Below are 14,355 nucleotides of genomic sequence, written 5' to 3'. Positions count from 1 at the left end.
GCCGGGATCCCACAACCATGTAACTTGCTTCTGCTATGGGATGCGTGAAGAAGGTAAATTAAAAAAAAAAAAAGTTAGTGGGGTTTTAAGGGTCAGGGATTAGTAGGGTAAAAGGGAGGCTAGTTAGGTAGGGGGTTTAGGAAGTCCTCTCTTTCACTTAGGCGAAATGGGAGGGAACTGGGAAATAGACCTAATGAGTTGCCGCACACATCTACCAACCGCCCCCCCAATTTATGAGCACATATTATAAAATTGGTGCGTCAATTTGAAAGTTACCGGTTAAAAGTAGGTTGCAGTCTACAGTATAATAAATTTAAATTTCAAAATGCTTAGCATGTAAAAGCAGCATTTGATGAATCTTTTATTATAGCTACAGATTGTAATAATTCTTACAGTTCCAGTACATGGCTTCTGGACTTTTAAAGCAACCAGACAAAGGAATACAATCAATACCAATGTTTACACTAGAAAATAAACTATCTCATAGAAGCCTCTTTGTGCCTTCTCATCTCTCCTTCTGAATGCACAGGTACTGGATGAATTCAGGCATACAAATAACCATGGCATCAATAAATGAATTCAAGTATCTGGATAAAGAGGGCTGACTAATGTCAGTTATGTTTCCCACCACCCTCTCATATGAGCAAACAGCAAGAAAGAATAGAACCATCAGCATTTTCACATCCCCAGACAAGTTGTAAGGGTGATTTATTTATTTTATTTATTTATTTTTAGATTTTTATATACCGGTGTTCCTGTATGAAATACAGATCACATCAGTTTACATTGAAACAGAACAAAATTTTGCCTAGAGGCGGTACATGGAACAAGGTTACGGAACTTGGAAACAGGGTAAACCAGTTTCAAAAATTAACATTGATTTATACTAGCACCCAGGCATCTATGCAACTTCTCAGATAGACAGAACTCTGTGCATCTTTCAGATTCTCCCCCTCAAAAGGCTCAACATCTCTTACAAAATTCATAAAGGATGAGAACCACACACAAAGAAATAGACTTGTATATAAAAGACATGTTTATTTTAGTTAAGCCATATTGAAAACAAGTCACATTTCACATCCTGTCTTCCTATACATACAGCCCCTTATTGCAATCCATTATCCCATAGTCTAGATTAGCTGTATGAAATGGACAAGAAACCTGTTGCGCTATTCTTGTAGTCATACCAAGGGCTCTCATGATACATTACCACCCTGTTTTTTAACTCTTTGCCTGACTGAGCAACCAAGATGACAATAACACCTTCAGTTCTATCACTCTTCTTCTAGCTGATTGCTAAAAAGGTACTATGGAAAGTACTCATCTTAACTCCGGTACTCTTTCTAATAATTTGCTGAAAATTATAGGGTTTCACTATATAACTGATATGTCCTATCTGTGCACAGAGGTACAACCTATGTTGAAATAAGAGTAGTGTATTGATGTCACATATATGTTAATGTAACAGTTTCTGTACCTTTTTATTTAAGACTAATGAAGGATCTGCCATAACATTTTCTTAGTGTAGCTAGCACCTGAGACTTCCTCTGGACTACCAAAAGAAAAAGGCTCATGACCAGAGGTTGTTCTGGTAGCTGGAGGACCCAAATGGGTACCTCTTTTCTGCAAAGCAGTTATGACAGGAGTTCAATGTCCATGTTCTAACTGTGGAGCTTCCTGCAGCAATTTCATGGTTTGATTACGCGACACAGGCAAGACCATGGAATCTGCCTGCCTGGTACGGTTCAAACTATGAAACAGCTGCAGCACACACAGTGGTTAGAATGTGGACGGCAGATTCCTGTGCATCTTAGTACCCATTCCCCTCGCTTGTTGGTGTAGAACATTACAACTTTTTTTTTTGTCATTTTGAACTGTATTTATGTTGGATTATTATATTTATGTAATTGATTGTAATCTGCTTTGCGATTCAGTTTGAATTAAAGGTGGAAGATCAAATTTAAATAAATACTTGGTTGTCTGTCTGGATCAACATCACCTTGTTCTTCAGCCATGAAGTGAATATTTTTAGAACACTGAAAATTGCTTTTAATTCTAAATGATTTATATGAATCATCTTCTGTTTCAATGACCAGATTCCTTGGAAGCAAAGGCGTCTCAAGTGAGATCCCCAGCAGTGAATGGAAGCATCTGTGCTAAGAATTTCTTGAAATAGTGGTTGGTTAAAAAAAAAAATCAACCTTTTTAACAGGTTTGAATGGTTCAACCACAAACTCAGAGAACAGAAAGAAGGGTATTATCTCTTTATCTGACATTGGTTGAAAATGTTGATTCCATTGGAACGTAAGCTACCACTGATACTATCTCATGTGAAGACATGTAAAGGGTGTGACATGAACTGTTGATGCCATATGGCCTAACACTTTCATGAACAGCCGGGACAGGAACACTTTATAAGGTTCAGAATTCTTTTGGAAAATTCATTTGCCCTCTGCTGAGGCAAAAACATTTTTAATCTAGTTTATTAAATTTGTTACACAATCTTTCTCATTAATTAAGTGATTTACATTAAAATTTAACAAACACACATCTTAATAAATAAACATACACATACTAAACACAATATAATAAAAACATAAAAACAATAATTTTCACTGAGAATTACAAATAAAACTCTATCAACAAAATACAATCAAAGATCACATTCAGAGATCTAACCCTTATAAGCTTGGGGCCCAATATTCAGCACCACTTAGCCAGATGAGCAGGTTTAAAGTTAGCGAAGTTGCTTACCTTAATGGGTGATCTCCATGGACAGCAAAACAAGATGATGATGTCATGCAATGGTGCTGACTCAGTCTCTTTTCTCCTCTAGTCTAGAAACTTCTAGATCCTCTTCTGGGCATACGTGGGCCTTCCCATGCTAGCACCACGCAACCTCCCTCAGTCTATTTCCAAGCTTCGAATTTTACTTCCAGGGGAGAAGGGAGGAATTATGTGGCTGTATTTTCTCCTGTCCATGGAGAATACCTGTTAAAATAAGCAACTTTGCTTTCTCCTTGGACAAGCAGCACATATAGCCACACAAGATGGGGCTCCCCAGCAAAGGGTTGCATGGTAGTAAATTTTGTGTAGTTTTTTTCTGTCTTTTTTTTTTGTAACCCGTGAATGCTGGAAGTTGTTGAGTTAATGCAAAATGTTAGCTAATACAGTTTGGGCCTGAATTTCAAAAGCATTTACATGTGTAAAACTGGGTTTTACACATGTAAATGCACTTTACCCATGTAAGTGGGCTTTTGAAAACTACTGCAATACATGCCATTGAATTGTCCATAAGATTTACCCACGTTAAGTACATTCATGGTGTAAATAACTTTTGAAAATTGCTACACTAGTATATTAGTTACCTGTGTAGCTCCTTTGAAAATTCACCTGATAATCTACGTTTAACATCAGAACATGACTCTGTGTCCAAACAATAGTGTTTTACTAATGTGTTTATTGTCACCTACTTTGCGACTTACAAATATCTTGCACTGATGATGAGTTGAGTTGAACTAAGGTAGAAGAGGTAGTTGTTGAAGAGTTCTTATGGGGTGCAGAGCATGGGTGCGGTCATAAGCACATTGGGGTAGATTTTAAAAAATTGCGCGATCGCGTACTTTTGTTCACGCACCAGGCGCGAACAAAAGTACACTGGATTTTATAAGATACGCGCGTAGCTGCACGTATCTTATAAAATCCGGGGTCGGCGCGCACAAGGGAGTGCACATTTGTGCTACCTGCACGCGCCAAGCCCAGCACACGCTGCCTGTTCCCTCCGAGGCCACTCCAATTTCGGAGCGGCCTCGGAGGGACCTTTCCTTCGCCCTCCCCCCACCTTCCCCTACCTAACCCACCCCCTCGGCCCTATCTAAACCCCCCCTTACCTTTGTTGGCAGATTTACGCCTGCTAAAAGCAGACGTAAATCTGCGCGCGCCAGCGGGCTGCTGGCGCGCCGTCACCCGACCCAGGGGCTGGTCCGGAGGCCTCGACCACGCCCCCGGGCCCGCCCCCGAAACGCTGTGGCACGCCCCCGAAACGCCACGTCATTTCGGGAACGCCCCTGACACGCCCCTCCCCCCGCCCCTTTTAGAAAGCCCCGGGACTTACGCGCGTCCCGGGGCTCTGCACGCACCGGCGGCCTATACAAAATAGGCGCGCCGGGCATTTAAAATCCGCCCCAGTGTATGCAGCTTGTGAGCCATTTTGAAAGGGTTTGCTAAGTAATGGAAGCTCCGTTTTTAGACTGGTCAAAGAACATGAAGAGTTGAGTCAAATTTCATAAAGATTTAGTTCTATCAAGATAGAAGAAGAATGCTCTTTAACACTCAAGTGTATGCCAAGCCTGTTCCTTAGATGTCTGATGCAGTTTCAGAAAGAATGTAGACAATATAATAGCTTGGTTTATATAGAAAGTTGAGACTACTTTTAGTAGGATCTTAGGATGAGTTCGTAACACTACCCGATTCTTAAAAAATGAGTATACGGAGAATAAGCCACTAGGGCCTGAATCTCACTTATTCTTCGTGCTGAAGTTATGGCTACTAAGAAGAGAGTCTTCCAGGAAACATACTTTAAGTCTGTTGATGGCATGTGCTCAAGGGAGACAGCATCAATTGAAGTAGTACCAGGTTAAGATCCCACTGGGGTGACAGTGGTTTAATAGGAGGTTGTAAATTCACAACAGGTTGCTAGGATACTGGATGCCTAGCTTCCTGGTGACAATAAGCTGTGATGGCACTGAGATGGACTCGTACTGAATTTATTTTTAATTCTCTGTTTACCAGGTGCAACAAATATTGAAGCAGAATAGGAACTTTACATTTGAAGGGATATTAATCCTTTCACAGTGACACTATTTAGTAAATCTCCTACATCTGTAGTTGTAAAACCTTTGCACATTATCCTGTAAAGTCAGATCTACTATAATGATAGACACATCAAACTGCAAATTTTTACTATTTTATCTTCAAAAAATGATGCAAACTTCTCTGTTGTTAAAACCAAATTTCAGTTATTTTCCCTTCAATATGTCTATTTATGTTCTTATGAGGTCTATTACAGGAGATGTCATGGATTTGGGGACATTAATAAGAAAACCGAGGGATTGAACACTGCTCATAGTACAGAGGGTGGAAGAATGGGCCTGTTGAAGGGAATGACCAGATACAAGCCAACTGTCCAGGCAGGGAAAAACAAAAACAATGTTCAGTCTTAGGTGAGCAGCAACAAATGCTAGGCACCTTGTAAAAACTCTGGGTACTGCTCAGAGATCAAAAGGAAGAATACCACAGTGATAGAGACTATCTCTATGGTGAAGTGAAAAAAAAATCCTGTGGACACTATGAATCAAGACGTGTGTGTAAGCATTTTTGAGATCCAGTGAAGCAAGCCAACTGTTGTTTTTAAACTGGGGAAGGATGGTGCCCAGAGAGTTCATTGTGAATATTTCTTTTTATTTAGGAACTTGTTGAGATTCCTAAATCCAAGATGGGTTGGAAACCAACTATCTTTTTTGAAATTAGGAAATAAGCAGAATAGAACCTCAAGTTCCTTTCTTATAGTGGAACCAGTTCCACTATAAGAAAGGTTAGTGCAGTTAGTATAGCTGTGTTTAAAAAAGGATTGGATAAGTTCTTGGAGGAGAAGTCCATTACCTACTATTAAGTTCACCTAGAGAATAGCCACTGCCATTAGCAATGGTAACATGGAATAGATTTAGTGTTTGGGTAATTGCCAGGTTCTTGTGGCCTGGTTTTGGCCTCTGTTGGAAACAGGATGCTGGGCTTGATGGACCCTTGGTCTGACCCAGTATGGCATTTTCTTATGTTCCTATGTTCCACTGCTTTGCCTGTTAGGAGAGATGCCAGTTCCTGCTGAAAGAGTAAGAGCTGTTCAGTCTCCAAAATGTACTGTACTTCTTTGGAGGGTTATTCAGGGGAGAACATTTCAGATTTAATCTATATGCTTGTTTGATAATTTTCAGTACCCAGCGGTCAGTTGTCAAGGACCATACTGGATTGAAATACTGTAGACTTCCCCCCACTGGAAGTTTAATTGGGAAGATTTGTCTAGATTGTAGTCAAAAACTCTAACTAGATTTTTATTGAATCTATTGCAGAGGTTTAGACTACGTTCTTTCTCTAGTCCTTGGCCTGGTTTGATGCTGCTGCTGTTAAAGACGAGAGTGTTGGTACAGATATTGATAATAACTTCTTCTAGAAGTATTAACTCCTGTAAGGCTGTTGTTGATTTTTCTGGAAACAGAGGGTTGCTATGTAGTGGCTGCTACAAGAGTGAGCAGAGTAGCATAGAGATCTTTAATGTTATCCACTGCTTCTTTAATTTACTTTCTCCCCGAAGAGTTTTTTACCTTCATATCTGCCAGTCTGTCATGTATGTACTCAGTAGTCCCAAAGCACGGAGCCAAGCTAGTCTTCTGGCTTCAATAGCTACTGCCGATGTTCTGGAGGAAGGGAAATAGAAATAACAAACTAATGTAATAAGGTGTTTGCCTCATTCCTCAGCTTCTTGGACCATTAGTAGGAACTATTATATTTTGTCTATTGAAAGAGCTTCTGCTAAAGCTTGTAACTTCTGTAGAGCAAAGTGCATATATTGGACCATATGCAATTAATTGGCAACTATCCATGAATGCACTATAGTTGACTGGAGAATTTTCTTGGCCACATTATTCAACATTCTGGAATCTTTAGTAGTAGGGATATTGAAATGAGTTTTTGAATACTATGCACTTTTTAATGCTGACTCCACATTGTTTTACTTTGAAATGACCTGGAATTGATCATCTCACCCTATACTTGCTATCCAATTTTCTTGCTACCAAAAAAGAAAGTAATGATGTCTGCCATGTTCTTGCATGGAGTTCTTGCAGAAGTCTATGAACTGGAACCGTTACTACTTACTTGGATGACTGAACATATTTAAGTAGATCAAATACAGAAAGTCCACATATGATCAGAAAGAGCTTCTTCGTCTTTCTGAACTCCGAGAGGGCTTTTTTCTGTCTCAGGGCTGTTGGATAATATCTTCCTCTTGTTTGACTCATTTTATCTTGTTTGTCCGCAGAAAATGTGCTTTTTGACCAGAAAACTCAGACTTAATCTGAAGGTCATACTGCAGCTTCACAAAGGCAACTGAGAAAGCTAACCTTTACAAATTGACTTTTATCACCAGAAATCAGCTTTAAAGGAAAATTTGTTCTTACCTGATAATTTTCGTTCCTGTAGTACCACATATCAGTCCAGACAAGTGGGTTTTGCATCCCTACCAGCAGATGGAGGCAGAGAACAAAACGTTGAGGCACTGCTACCTATCCAAGAGTGCCATCTGCAGTCCCTCAGTACTGACCTGTACCCAAGCCAGGATGTTCAAATTAACAAACCCTAAGCAAACTAAGGACGAGCAGAGAATACAGTTGGAGCCCCCTATAACCAGGACCCTTTGTCTACATACTGTCTCAACAACATCCAGAAGCGAGGAAGTCTTACGAAAGAAGGGGATGGACCTCTGGACTGATCTGTGGTACTACAGGAACAAAAATTATCAGGAAAGAACAAATTTTCCTTTCCTGTACGTACTCCAGATCAATCTAGACAAGTGGGATGTTCCCAAGCTCCCCTATACTGGGCAGGAACCCGAAAAACCTGCACGTAACACACTTTCCAAAAGTCACCTTGTCTGGCAACCGCACATCCAAGCGGTAATGCTTGGTGAAAGTGTGAAGAGAAGAACATGGCGCAGCTACAAATCTCTTGCAAAGATAACAACTGACACTCCACCCAGGAAGCTGCCTGTGCCCTGGTAGAATGCTCGCAACCCCTCCGGAGCTAAACGACCCTTACATATAAGCTGAGCTTATAGCCTCTCTCAGCCATTTGGTGATGGTGCACTTGGAAACTTTATTTCCCTTCTTTGCTCCCCTACAAAGGACAAACAGATGATCCAACCTCCGAAAGGCATTTATCACCTTGAGATACCATAAAAGCACTCGTCGCACATCTAAGAGATGCAACTCCTTTGCCACCAGATTGGTTGAAGACAAATTCGGAAAGGCAGGAAGCTCAACCACCTGGTTAAGATGGAAAGACAAAAGCAGACCATATGCATTGACACCCCTTCCTCTGAAATCCTCAAAAAAGGATCTCTACATGACAGCGCTTGCAGCTCCGATATCCTCCTTGCCAAGCAGATTGCCACTAAGAACACAGAGTTCAAGGTTAGATCCTTCAAAGATGCCCTTCTAAATGGCTCAAATGGAGGACCACACAGAACATCTAAGCACCAGATTAAGGTTCCAGGTTGGAAACACCTTCCAGACCGGAGGATGCAGATGTTTCGCCCCTTTCAGAAAATGTGCGACATCCAGATGAGCCGTCAACGACCTTCCATGCACCTTACCCAGAAGAGATCCCAAAGCTGCCACCTGCACCTGGAAGGAATTATAGGCCAAACTTTTAGACAGACCGTTTTGCAAAAAGGATAAAACTTGCGGAACCTCCACCCTTAACGGTTGCCAACTATTCTGCAAGCACCATGCTTCAAATACTTTCCAAATTTGTACATAAGCCAGAGATGTGGATGTCCTTCATGCTTGCAGCAAGGTAGTAATCACATATTCCGAGTACTCTTTCATGTGGAGCTGTCTCCTCTCAAAAGCCAAGCCGCTAGACAGAAGTGATTCACCCGGTCTGAAAATATTGGTTCCTGCCACAACAAACCTGGCAGCTATGCCAGACACATGGGCCTGCCCACCGCTAGATAAACCAGGTCCGCAAACCACGGCTGGTGCAGCTACTCGGGTGCCACCAGAATTACTCTGCCCAGATGAAGCTCTATGTGATGCAACACTATCCCTATTAGACACCGGGGGGGGGGGGGGGGGGCGGGGAACACATACAGCAACAGCCCTATTGGCCCTGGCTGAACAAGAGCATCAATGCCCTTGGAGGCGGACTCTCTCCTGTTACTGAAGATCCAGGCTGCCTTCGCATTCCCTGGAAGCGCCATGAGGTCCAAGTCCGGCTTGCCCCATCTGTTCTGAATCAGGGAAATGGCCTCCGCCGACAACTCCCACTCCCCACGATCTAGCTGCTGCCTGCTGAGAGAGTCCACTTGCACGTTGTCCATCCCGGCCATGTGTGATGCTGCAATCCTTGCTAGATGGTTCTCCACTCAAACAGGTCCTGTGCCTCCTACACCACCAGAGCCTCTTCATTCCACCTGCAAATCATCCCTTAGATGCCATACCAATAACTGCACTTAAACAACTTGCCCAGGTAATTGTGCCCACCATTACTTCCATCATTAATAAATCACTAGATGAAGGCCTATTACCCGATTCACTAAAACAAGCAATAATTAAGCCAATAAAAAAAAAAGAATCTAGACCCCACAGTTCTAAGTAACTACTGTCCAATTTCAAATCTATCATTCATTGCTAAGTTAATCGAAAAGGTGGTGTTAAAATATCTTTATCTAATGTAAATATCTTTATCTAAAGTTATCCTCTCCTTTTTTCTTCTCTTCTCCCAAGTTTTAATTCCCTTGTTATTTGTAACTGCTCACTTCCACAGGTTACACTGTTGTTCATTGTACACCCCTGTTATATGTAAACCGGCATGATGTGATTGTATCATGAATGCCGGTATATAAAAATCTTAAATAAATAAATAAATAAAACAACTCACTGAACATCTGGAAACTAGTGACATCATTTAGCCCATGCAGTTTGGTTTTAGAAAGCAAATTAACACAGAAACCCTACGCCTCTCACTGTCAGACACAGTTATGAGAGGATTTGATAATAGACACAGATACCTCCTCATACTACTGAATCTCTCTGCAGCATTCAACACAGTCAACCACAAAAGTCTCATCCGAAGACTCATTGAAATCGGGCTCAATGGCAAAACATTGCAATGGTTCACTTCCTATCTGAGCAATAGATCATTTCAGGTAAACATGAACAATTTTACATCCGATATAAAAATGTCAGGCACAGGAGTACCGCAAGGCTCCTCCCTCTCAGCTACCCTCTTTAATATATATATGCTCCCACTCTGCCACCTTCTGTCTGGATTAGGTTTAACCTACTATATTTATGCTGACGACATTCAGATTATTATAGCGGTTAATGACACATTAGAACAGGCCTATAAAATAACCGCTATGTATCTTAATATCGTTAAACAATTACTAACTCAAATGAAACTTAGCCTAAACATTGACAAAACTGAAATTATTCTCCTTGAAACGAAAATTTCCACATCCAATCAAAATCGCACAATGCCGTACGAAAATGTATCAATTAAGCTAGGAGACAAAGTTCGAGATCTCGGTACCTGATTTGATCCCGAGCTCAACTTCAAAAAACACATATCAATTAAAATTAAAGAGGGATACGGTAAACTATTAATGCTAAGACGTCTGAATCCACTTTTAAATCCTAATGACTTTAGAACAATTCTACAGTCATTAATCTTTACAGGCACAGATTACTACAATTCTCTTCTGCTCGGCCTGCCACAATTCACGATTCGGCCTCTGCAGATCCTTCAGAACTCAGCTGCCAGAATATTAACAGGTTGCAAAAGAAGGAGCACATCACCCCAATACTGAAATTGCTGCATTGGCTTCTTATCGAAAAACGTATCCAATGCAAAACACTCTGTATTTTACACAAAGCGATCTATGGGGAACAAGTAGAATGGTTAAATGCAGTGGTCCGGCTTCATACCCCTCAGCAGAACCTTAGATCAGCCAACAAAGGTTTATTGTCAATACCGTCAGTCTCTTCAGCTAGACTTACCACAGTTAGAGAGAGAACCATATCGCTGGCAGGTCCCAGATTATGGAACACCTTATCAGTCGATCTGAGGTTACAGGCCGATCTTAAATTGTTCATAAAAAATCTTAACACCTGGTTATTCGAACAGGCATACAAAGAAGGCATTGGTTAAATTATCCCCATCTTTACTTTGCACAGTCTTTTATTTTTAATTTCTTTTATGGATTGTTTTTAGACCAATTCTATCTTCTCGATTTTATAGTTCTTAAGTTTAAGTTATTCACTTGAATTATTTTTTGTTTAATCATTAGGTGAATATTTTGCTTTCATTTTATTATTAGTATTTTATTAGTTTTATTAATTGTTGAAGACCTGTATTCTTCTCTTACTGATTCTTATGATTTTATCGCCTGTTATTATTTTATAATTTATTGATTTCTATGTACTATTTTAAATTGTCTGTAAACTGTTATGATGGCTAGCTCAAACATCGGTATAAAAAAAGACTAATAAATAAATTAAATAAATAAATAAATAAATAAATAAATAAATAAATAAATGTACGCCACCGTCATCACATTGTCGGAAAACACTAACAATGACTTCCTCTGAATAAGTGGCAGAAAGGCAAGCAAGGCCTTGCGAACTGCTCTGGTCTCCAAATTATTGATGGAGTAGGACGCCTCTTCTGGCGACCACAGCCCCTGGGCTGATTTGTCTTGACAAATCGCCCCCCCCTCCCCCCCCATCCTTTGAGGCTGGCATCCGTGGTCACCACCACCAAGTCGGGAACCTCTAGGACCATTACTCTCTCTAAATCATCCTGGGACAGCCACCACGACAGACTGGATAAGAAAATTATTCCTTACCTGCTAATTTTCGTTCCTGTAGTACCATGGATCAGTCCAGACAGTGGGTTATGTCCCCTGTCCAGCAGATGGAGTCAGTCAAGAACTTCTGAGGATGCTGCCACATAAGCCAGCACAACCAGTATCCCTCTTCAGAAACTAGACTATCAAAGCCATAGAGAGAGAGAGAGACGGAGGGATCAAGTCAACTATGGTAACGTGATCTTCAACTATAACATGAACAAAATCGTGCCCAACTGCAAACTTGCAAAGAGAACTGTGAAAACAGAGTCACAGAAAAACAGGTTGGTCTTAGAGACCCAGATAGACAAAGGAGGAAGTCGAGCAGTAGATCCCAAGAAACAATGCCCAAACAAATCTGACGGAGGACGTCTGGACTGATCCATGGTACTACAGGAACGAAAATTAGCAGGTAAGGAATAATTTTCTTTTCCCTGTACGTACCACGATCAGTCCAGACGGTGGGATGTACCAAAGCTTCCCTACTGAGGGTGGGTCCTGGATGACCCTGCTCGAATGACCCTGTCGCCAAACGAACCAACCGCGGATGACTGGACATCCAGGCGATAGTGCCGAGCAAAGGTATGCAAAGACTTCCAGGTGGCCGTTCTGCATATCTCTTGAGGAGAAACGGATTGGCTCTCCGCCCAGGATGCCGCCTGGAAGCGAAGAGAGTGGGCCCTGATGTTCAACGGGGGTTGCTTCCCTGCACCTATATATGCAGCCGCAATAGCTTCTTTCAGCCAGGAAGCAATCGTAGTCTTCGATGCCCTGGACCCCTTCTTGGGACCCGACCAGAGGACGAAGAGGTGGTCCAACAGACGAAACTCATTGGTGACCTCCAGGTAACGCATGAGCACTTGTTTGACGTCGAGCTTGCGGAGAATTCTACAGTCCGCTAACAAAAAGGAAGGGAGTTCCACCATCTGGTTCATGTGAAAAGCAGAGACCACCTTGGGCAGAAACGAGGGTACCGTACGCAAGGTGACCCCAGAGTCAGTGAGCCAAAGGTACTGTTCCCTACAGGACAGCGCTTGAAGCTTGGAGACACGATGGGCCGAGGAAACGGCTACGAGGAATACCGCCTTGAGAGTGAGATCCTTGAGGGTAGCGGCCGTAGAGGTTCGAATGGAGGGCCACCCAGGATCCGTAAGACTAAGTTGAGGCTCCATGATGGACAAGGAGCCTGAAGTGGCAGCTTCAAATGTTTCACCCTCTTGAGGAACCGGACGACATCCGGATGCGAGGAAAACTGAAGTGCCTGCCTACCGTGGATAAAGGATCCAAGGGCCGCAGCCTGTATACTCAGAGAGTTGTAGGCTAGACCCTTCTCTAGACCCGCTTGTAGGAAAGAGAGGATGTGAGGCACAGAAGCCATACGCGGATGATCTGAGTGGGTAGTGCACCATGATTCGAAAACCTTCCTCACTCGGATGTAGGCGACGGACGTGGACTTTTTCCGAGATTGAAGGAGGGTCGCGACCACGGCCTCCGGATAACCGTGGCGTCTTAGCCTGCACCTCTCAAAAGCCAAGCCGCAAGACAGAAGCGATTTGCCTTGTCGAAAAATACTGGCCCCTGGCGTAGGAGGTGCGCTAGGTGACCTAGGCGGAGGGGTCCGTCCATCACCAGGTTGAGCAGATCCGCGAACCAAGGACGACGGGGCCACTCCGGAGCCACTAGAATCACCTGTCCCTAGTGTGACTCGATCCGCCGAAGGACCTTGCCCACAAGGGGCCACGGTGGAAACACGTAGAGGAGAAATTGACAGGGCCACGGCAGAACTAAAGCGTCCACGCCCTCGGTGCAGAGTTCTCTTCTGCGACTGAAAAAGTGAGGTACCTCTGTGTTAAGAGCGGTCGCCATGAGGTCCAGGTGAGGATCCCCCCAACGCTGCACGAGGAGCTGCATCGCCTCCTCGGAGAGCTCCACTCCCCGGGGTCGAGACATTGACGACTGAGGAAGTCCGCTTGAATGTTGTCCACTCCCGCGATGTGTGAGGCTGCCAACCTGGCAAGATGGAGTTTTGCCCAAGCCATGAGCTTGTCCGTTTCCAAGGAGACATGACGACTTCACGTGCCGCCTTGGCGATTTATGTATGCCACCGTGGTCGCGTTGTCTGATAGGATCCGGACCGCCCGATGGCGAACGAGGGGAAGAAAACACTTCAGAGCTAACCGGACTGCTCTGGTCTCCAGACGATTGATCGGCCAGACCGCCTGCGATTTCGTCCACTGTCCCTGCACGGAGCTTGACTGGCAAACTGCACCCCAAACTAAGAGGCTGGCATCCGTAGTGACTATTACCCATTCCGGGATGTCCAGGGGCATCCCCTGTGCCAGGTGATGTGGATCCATCCACCATAGTAGACTGTCCCTGGAGACTCTTGGACGGGAAAGGATGGCCTGGAGCTCCCTCGACACCGGCTTCCAGCGGGAGAGTAGTGCCCTCTGCAGCGGACGCATATGCGCAAAAGCCCAAGGTACCAGATCGATAGTGGAGGCCATGGATCCCAGGACCTGCAGGTAATCCCAAGCTGTGGGTAAAGAGAGACCAGAGAAATGCTGGACCTGCGCTATTAGTGACTGGGCCCGATCCGGCTGCAGGAATACCTTGCCCATCGACGTCTTGAACCGCGCTCCCAGGAAGTCCAGTGACTGGGATGGAGTAAG

General features: G+C 43.3%; 1 protein-coding gene across 4 annotated transcripts in view; it reads right to left on the bottom strand.

Annotated features, from left to right (window-relative positions):
- Positions 1-14,355, bottom strand: part of SYCP1 (synaptonemal complex protein 1) — a 345,552-nt gene that overhangs the window by 141,879 nt on the left and 189,318 nt on the right. The window lies entirely within an intron of this gene.

The sequence above is a fragment of the Rhinatrema bivittatum genome, chromosome 12, assembly GCF_901001135.1.
Source record: "Rhinatrema bivittatum chromosome 12, aRhiBiv1.1, whole genome shotgun sequence".
In the NCBI taxonomy this organism is placed as follows: Eukaryota; Metazoa; Chordata; class Amphibia; order Gymnophiona; family Rhinatrematidae; genus Rhinatrema; species Rhinatrema bivittatum.
Note: the sequence above shows the minus strand (reverse complement) of the source record. Positions and strands in the feature narration are given on the sequence as shown.